Here is a 7,775-nt window from a genome sequence, read left to right on the forward strand (position 1 = left end):
AAAAACCCAAATTTTCAAAAAAAATGTTCGGCATTGTATGAAGATTGGTGCGCAAAACTCACGAAATTGAAAACCACATGTGAGATAGTATTTTACCTGAGGAGATCATATATCCCTGAAATCCTACAGCTCTTGTTGGGAAATCTTGGGGGGTGACATCATATGCGTAGCGGAAGAATAGAAAACAAAACCCCCAATTTCCCAAAGATATGTTCATCATCGTGCAAAGATTGGTGCGCAAAAATCCGCGTAATTTAAAACTGTATAAATGAAAGATTGTGTTACCTAGGGAAATCATATATCCCTGAATCTCTGCAGATCTCTAGGAGAGGGTGAATGAGGTCAAACGTTCTCCTCTCTAGTGGTGATTCACATAGTAGGGCTGCGACGATACTCCTGAAAACTGATAGAACCCAGAGAAATTCTATATAGATTGATCTTTGAGAGGGATCAACCCTTGGAATGCTGTAGGGGTTCCACCCTCCTAGAAGTTGGTCAAATGACTATAATTGTAGATAGATCTTATTCTCGAAGAGATGGAGGTTACATGATTATATAGGGCTCCAAACCCTAGCCCTAGGGGTTACTTCCTAAGTGAGTTCTCCCTTTTGCCCTCAACCCTAGTTGACTGGTCTAGTAAAAGGGGGGCTGTGGCTAGGAAGCCCAAAGGCCCAAATATAAATCATAGCCACTCTTCTATATAGGATAGATATGGCTAGGTGGGGTTTATTATAATTTCACAGGTTTTTTGTTAGCTACTTCTTGGTTGAGTAGGACCCAACCCTGCCAGGGTCCTATCAAGCTTGCCCTCTTCAAATCAGTCTTGTCCTTGAGGTTCCATGAACTTAAGGAATTGGGTTTGCTAGTTATAAGTGCCTAACAAACCAATCACATGTGATAGGGGTAATAATGGCGACATGACGTGTCACGACGTCGGTCTCACTTGGGCGCCACTCTGTCCGAGGAGGAGGGCAATAACGCTGACTCGACATGCGCTGACGTCGTTCGCTCTTAGGTAACGACTTCTGACCCCGCGCGCTTGACTGAGGTAGAGGAGGACGACGACTGACCCTCGCCCATACCTTGCGGCAGTCCGGTTCTCCACGCAACGTCAATAGCAATGTCAGATGCCATCAGAGGTACGATCCTACCTCCCGCAGGCAGGCACATCAGGTAACACTAAACTACCCAATAAATACCCTCGAGTTCTAAATGAAATGGGAGGACATTTCTTCACGAGAAAAACTCCCTTCCACATCATCTGACTTGATCGTCGGAGGGGTCGGGCCGAGCTTCCGACCCGACCTGTGTGCAGGAACGAAGGCGAGGTCGCACCTTCCCGACGCAGCGGTGAGGCTTCACCCCCACGCTACATTCCATCCGGACCACCGTGACCGGCCACCACGGCTGCCCCGAGGAGCGCCGCGCTGGATCCCCGTGCATTCGGACCCGAACCAAGCCGCGTTGGCCCCGAGGCCACGGCATACAGTTGTTTCCCGCAACATTTTGGCGCTAGAGGAAGGGCCCGAATGTCGAGCGATCAGCAGATCCACTCTGGCGAACCCGCAGCCATGGGGTCGCGTCCGATCAACACCCCAGAAGAACATCCCCTGCGGGATGAACCCTGCGACGAGCGCCCTGCCACGACATCGGAGCGCTACTGGCGGCTGTTCAATGACCCGGGTTTGTCGCCGCTCGACGTCCCTGTTGGCCCGCCACATATTTCGCCCGAAGCCTTCCACGATCTCGCTCACCAAGTCCGAGCGCTGGCGGGCATGATGCAGACTATCATCCCGCTCGTCTCCCAACCGACACCCCCACATGCAACCCAGCCTTTGCAATAGCGTGAGCCCCCCGCCCGGATGCGTGCGCCACTCCCTAAGCACCCAATTTTGCCTCGAAACCGAACGACCCAGCTCGGAGACCGAGAGGCAGAAGGCACGTCGAGCCGCCCAGAGCCTGAGGTGCCACCCGCGGACTCGACAAACACCCTGCAAGCCCAGTTGCGCCTCTTCAATCAACACCTCGACGAAGTACAACAGGAGGTTCGCAGGTCAAAGGGGGAGTTCGAGGCGGACGGATACCAAGGATCACCGTTCGCACCCGAAATACAAGATCAAGTGATTCCACCACACTTCCGGCTCCCATCCCTGGACGCCTATGACGACGCCGCTGACCCCGCGGATCACGTGGCCGCGTTTCGCGCCCAAATGTCGCTATATGGGACTTCTGACACCTTGATGTGCAGGGCGTTCCCAACGACCCTAAGGGGACCGGCCCGCTCATGGTACAGCGACCTGAAGACTGGGACCATCTCTTCCTTCGACCAGCTCGCCCGAGACTTCGAGCTCAACTTCCTGGCCTACGCTCGTCCAAAGCCGTTCGTGGCGTTGCTCCTCGGACTCCACCAAAGGGAGGACGAGCCCCTCTGAGATCATGGTTGATACCGGGAGCTCGGCCGACATACTCTACTTCGACGCCTTACAAAAGCTCGGCTTATCCGGAGATAACATGAAGCCGATGTTCTCGGCACTCACCGGATTCACCGGTGATTCAATCTCGCCGCTAGGGGCGATCACTTTACCATTGACCCTGGGAGCCCCGCCGAGGTTGAAGACGGTGATGACCACCTTCCTGGTAATCGACCTTCCCGCTGCATATAACACCATTCTCGGCCGACCGACCCTCAACAAAATCAGAGCTGTCGTCTCGACCTACTACCAAACTGTGAAGTTCCCGACCCACGCCGGGATCGTTGGCGGACCCCTTGGAGGCGAAGAAGCCAACCTCCCATCCTGAGCCGAGGGGGTCCACCATCGACGTGTCGCTGCTAGAAGATCGGCCGGAGCAGATGGTTAGGATCGGGTCAGGGCTACCCGAGCAAGAATGAAGACGTCTTCGCTTGGTCGCCCTCTGACATGACGGGCGTCGACCCGGAGGTAGCGCAGCATCACCTCAACATTTCACCCGACGCCCGCCCGGTAAAACAAAAACCTAGACGATAGGCCCCTGATCGGCAGCTGGCCATACGGGAAGAAGTAGGCCGACTTCTGGCAACAGACTTCATAGAAGAAGCCAGATACCCACAATGGCTATCCAATGTAGTCCTCGTCAAGAAAGCTAATGGAAGCTGGAGGATGTGCGTTGATTACACCAGTCTTAACAATGCATGCCCGAAGGATTGCTATCCCCTTCCAAAAATCGACCAGTTGGTCGACGCCACGGCCGGACACGCCCGCCTCTCATTCCTGGACGCCTTCTCGGGATACAACCAGATCAGAATGGCACCCGAAGACCAAGAGCATACGACCTTCCTCACCGATCAAGGGGTCTACTTCTACAAGGTCATGCCCTTCGGATTGAAGAATGCCGGGGCTACATACCAGAGAACGGTAAACAAGATGTTCGCCCACCAGATCGGGCGGAACATGGAAGTTTACGTCGACGACATGATTGTCAAAAGCCAAGAGGCGGGAACCCACCTAGCCAATCTGGCCGAGACGTTCGCCACGCTGCGTAAATACGACATGAGGCTCAACCCCGCGAAGTGCGCCTTCAGCGTTACCTCGGGAAAGTTCCTCGGGTTCATCATACACGAAAGAGGAATTGACGCCAACACAGAGAAAGTCCAAGTGATCATCAATATGCAATCGCCTCAAACGATCAAAGACCTACAACGCCTTAACGGGAGGCTCGTCGCCATGTCCCGTTTCCTTGCCCGGTCAGGTGATCGCTGCCTCCCCTTCTTCAGGGTGTTGAAGAACCCGAAAAACTTTCAATGGACGGCAGAATGCGAGGAAGCCCTCAAGCAAATGAAGCAACACTTAGCCAACCTCCCCCGACTTGCCTCAGTCTCTCATGGGGAGAAGCTAGGCCTCTACCTGGCTACCTCCCAGCACGCAGTCAGTTCCATCCTGGTCAAGGAAGATTCCGGCGAACAGCTCCCGGTCTACTATGCCAGCCACGTCCTGACCGGGCCAGAGGAACGATACCCCCCGATCGAGAAGCTGGCGCTTGCACTCGTGCTGTCAGCCCGAAAGCTACGCCCCTACTTCCAGGCTCACCCGGTGGAGGTCATTACTGACCAACCGCTTCGGCATATCTTATCTAAATTTGATGTTGCAGGACGTCTCCTCAAATGGGCGGTGGAGCTCGGCGAGCATGACATACAATACGTGCCCAGGACCGCTATCAAAGCCCACTCCGTGGCCGACTTCATAGCAGAATTAACCTAGATCAGGGACGAGGATCTCGAACAACCTTCCAAGGCCTGGGTCCTGCACGTCGACGGATTGGCCAACTCAAAAGGTGCCGGCGCGGGGCTGGTGTTGCAAGCTCCCGACGGGCGGTCGTTCGAACGTTCCCTCTGCTTCGGGTTCCAGGCCACTAACAATGAGGCGGAATACGAGGCGCTCTTAGCTGGACTCAGGCTGGCCCTCGAGATGCAGGTGGTCGCCATCCGCGTCCTCACCGACTCGCAACTGGTAGCCGAGCAACTCAATGGGGGATACGAGGCTCGGGACCCGATCATGGCCAAGTACTTGGCACAGGTAAAGAACCTGACAACCAAGTTCCCTCATTTTGCATTGTCTAATATCCCGAGGGGAGAGAATGGGTGAGCCGACACGCTAGCTAAGCTGGCATCAAAGTCGGCCCTAGAAGCTAGGCCCGAAGTCGAGGAGCTCCCTGCCCGTGCCATCGAAGTCGCGACGGCAACCTCGAGCGACGCGCCTACCACCTGGGTACAAGAATTGTTGCGCTTCAAACAGGACGGGACTCTTCCGCCCGACTAAGCGGCAGCTCGGCGCCTGCGTCGCACGCACGCGTGGTATACCAAGGTGAGTGGATGGCTTTACAAGCAGTCTTTCACATACCCCCTCCTACGATGCTTGGAGCCCGACGAAGCTCGGACGGTTCTGGCCGAGGTCCATGACGGAATTGTTAGGATCGAGAGCACTAAGAGGGGGGGGGGGGGGTGAATTAGTGCAGTTGAAATCTTTCAGCGATTAAAAACGAAAGCTGCGTTCGTTCGATAAAAACTATTTTGATGCAAAAGCCGATTCTAAGATTAAGTGCAGTTTACGTCTAAACACAGTTTGCGTCTAAATGCAGATTGCGTCTAAGCGCAGTTTGCGTCTAAACACAGTTTGCGTCTAAGCGCAGTTTACGTCTAAGCTCAGATTGCGTAAATCACTTGTTTAGATCAAAAGCGGTTTAAGCAGAAGTAGAAAGACAGTGTGCTGCTATTGTACAGCTCAAAAAGTAATCTGCAAAATGTAGATTTACGTCTAAACGCATATTTACGTCTAAACGCATATTTACGTCTGAATGCAGATTTTCGTCTAAACCTTGAAACTCGTTCGTAAAATTGCAGAAGATAGTTTGCAGTTATAAATAGAATCAAAACGTAAATGTAAACTGCAAAGAAACTCGTTTGTAAAAGCGCAGAAGACAGTTTTGCAGAATCAAAACGTAAACGTAAACTGTAATGTATGAAAACACCGATTTACGTCTGAATGCAGATTCGGAAAGATCAGCACTTAGAAACTTGTTCGTAAAGGCGCAGAGAGCAGTAGCTATGTAGGAGGTTTGCAGTAATGATAAAGTGCTCAAAATAAACGCAAACCAGAGATTTAGAGTGGTTCGATCAGTCTTGACCTACTCCACTTTTGGCTTCCTCCACCGACGAGGTCACCGACGTCAACTAGAGGCCTTCCTTCAATAGGCGAAGGCCAACTGCCCTTTTACAGATTCACTCCTTTTGGCGGGCTTAGGAGACAACCCTTACAGAAGTTTTCTCTCCTCTCTTTACAACTCAAACTTGAAGAATAGAAAGAGGAGAACTAGCAGTTTTGAGCTCTAAGAAACACAGAAAGATAGCAAGATTTCGAGTGTGTGTTCTATACTTTCAGTGTTGAATGGGTGGGGTATTTATAGGCCCCAACCCAATTCAAATTTGGAGCTCAAAACGATCAAATCCCGGAATTCCGGGATCAGGCGGTTGCACCTCCTGACTGGAGAGGTTGCACCGCCTGGTAGAGCTCGAGGACTGAGCCCAGGCGGTTGCACCTCTCTGTCAGGGGCGGTTGCACCTCCTGAGTCTGGCTCGGAGACTGAGCCCCAGGCGGTGCCACCTCTTGACTGAGGCGGTTGCACCTCTCTACCAGAGCTCGAAGACCGAGCTCAGGCGGTGCCACCTCTCTATCAGGGAGGTTGCACCGCCCAGTCTAGCTCGAAGACTGAGCTCAGGCGGTGCCACCTCCTGGCTGGGGAGGTTGCACTGCCCAGTCTCGCTAGGAGGCTTAGCCCAGGCGGTGCCACCTCCTGGCCTAGGCGGTTGCACCTCCTGGTGCAATCAGGGTCCGAATGGTTAGCTCCATTCGGCCCAATTTCAGTCTTTCAGGGGCCCAATTGCCCCAAGATTAAGCTAATGGGATCACCTCCCATTTTTCAACTTAATCAATGTGCTAAATACGATTAGATCTAAGACAATTTCTGCAGCTTTGCTTCGGTGCGTCAATCGCTTCTTCCGGCGAGTTTCCGGCGAACTTCCGTCGATCATCCGATGAACCCTCGGTGATGCTCCTGCGGACTTCCGGCAAACTCCTGGACTTTGCGACGATCCACTTGGCGAGTTCCGACGAGCTTCGCTTGGCAAGCATCTAGACTTCTCGGATCTATTCTCGCAGAACCTCCGACGACCGTCCGAACTTCCGTCGAACTCTCGAACTCCCAACGTGATCATGAACTTGACTCCGGCGCAACTCCTGCTGCTTGTCTAACTTTCATCGTAGTTAATCCTACACACACAAAACAAAAACTTTGATCGAGACAATTAATCCTAAGCAATTAACCAAGTTGTCCGGCATGTCATTGGTCCCTCGACGCTTCGTCCGATTCTTCGGCGCATCGTCCTTTCCTCCAGCCTATTGCCCAATCGGCCAGTTGACTCCGCAACTCCGATATCCTTGGCACAATACCCGCTCTTCTTGGCCCGATGCCCGAGTCCACGACCCGAAGCCTTCTGTCGATACGTCAACCGATCCACCGGCCCGACGTCCAATCTTCTGACATGTTCCTCTGGCACAACATGATGTTCCTGCTTTAATTGTCTCATCCTAATCGAAGCACCCTGCATCACTCAAAACGCAGATTAAATCATAAACATATATCAAGGAGTTTCATCATCAAAATACGAGATTCAACAGGAATCTGCGGGGAACACATTGGTGGGCGAACCCTGGCACACAAAATACTTCGCCAAGGTTACTACTGGCCGACCATGCGCCGGGATGCGAAGGCCCACGTGCAACAGTGTAGTTCGTGCCAAGAACACGCCCGCACACCCCGGCAGCCCGCGGTCCCGCTCACCCCCATCGACTGCGCATGGTCGTTCGCGCAATGGGGGCTGGACCTTCTCGGTCCTTTCCCCCCAACCTCGGGACAGCGAAAATACATCATCGTGGGTGTGGATTATTTCACAAAGTGGGTCGAGGCCGAACCACTGGCGACGATCACGAAGCGGCAAATAGAAAAGTTCATGTGGAAGAACCTGGTGACTCGATTCGGCTTGCCCAAAACCATCATCACAAACAACGGGCCCCAGTTCGCCGGCAGAAGGTTCCGGGAGTTCTGCGCGAACCACGGAATCCAGCTAAGGTTCAGCTCGGTGGCCTACCCTCAGACGAACGGATTAGCAGAGGTGACCAATCGGTCCATTCTAGATGGGCTCAAAAGAAGAGTGTCCGCTGCCCGATCGGCTTAGACGGACGAAC

This window comes from Musa acuminata, chromosome BXJ2-1 (genome assembly GCF_036884655.1).
Source record: "Musa acuminata AAA Group cultivar baxijiao chromosome BXJ2-1, Cavendish_Baxijiao_AAA, whole genome shotgun sequence".
Classification (NCBI taxonomy): Eukaryota; Viridiplantae; Streptophyta; class Magnoliopsida; order Zingiberales; family Musaceae; genus Musa; species Musa acuminata.